We start from the raw sequence: 990 nt of genomic DNA, 5'->3' as shown, positions 1-990 counted from the left end.
AATCAATCCGGATATAATCATACAAAACCAAAAAAATCGATTTGGGATTCTTTCCTCGGCACGGGATCGATCGATCTATTCTTACAGATCGGTCGATCTGTGTAAATCGACCTTCGCCGATCGAGTGAAATGGACCAGGTCGATCAGTATATATTTCGCGTTTTTTTGTTCTGAATAATGATCGGGATCGATCGATCCACTATAACTTGTAAAGTGGGATCGATCAATCCCCCTTGTCGAACTCAATATATATCTTTTAAAAAAATTTACAATTTTAAGGGCATTACTGCCATTTTGAAAAAAATTTGTCTAATAGGATATAAAGTATTATAAATTAGTCTAAAGGGACATAGTTACCATTTTTTTGCTCTAAAAAAACAGATTTCCCTTGATTATTTTGGTTTTCTATTCGCTTCATGTAATAAGGTTGAAAATTCAACTAGTAAGGAGAAAATATCGAATCCAATTCAATTATGATTTTAGATCATTTCAGTTATTTTGGATAATTTTATTTTTTTTCAGAAAATATCAACTAATTCAGAATTTTCAGATAAAATATCAAGTAACTTGGATAATTTAAAATATTTTGTATAAAAACATTCAAATTCTCGGTAATTCATCTTATAATTAATATTTTAAATAAGAATTTTGGAGATATTGTTATTTTAAGTTAAATATAATTGATATATTTAGGTATATAAACTGTATTTTTTTTAAAATCAAAGATTCATTTTGTTGTCGGTTCATTTCTGATTTTTTGTTTCAAAATATAAGATTTATTCAGATATTCATGGAATTCGTTGATTTGACTTTTTTTCCTTTGGTCGATTGATTATTTGATTCCAAGAAAATGTAGCCATGTCTGTTTTTAAATTTTATGGTAAGGACATATCCAATCATTTACATTATTTTTTCTCTCAAAATGGGTTTGTATTTTGTTCTATTGGTTTTCCTCATTTTTCCCTTCAAAAAACAATTCAAGTATTACTA

The sequence above is a fragment of the Brassica oleracea genome, chromosome C6 (genome assembly GCF_000695525.1).
Source record: "Brassica oleracea var. oleracea cultivar TO1000 chromosome C6, BOL, whole genome shotgun sequence".
Taxonomy (NCBI): domain Eukaryota; kingdom Viridiplantae; phylum Streptophyta; class Magnoliopsida; order Brassicales; family Brassicaceae; genus Brassica; species Brassica oleracea.
The sequence above is the reverse complement of the archived record's forward strand: the minus strand, read 5'-3'. Positions refer to the sequence as shown.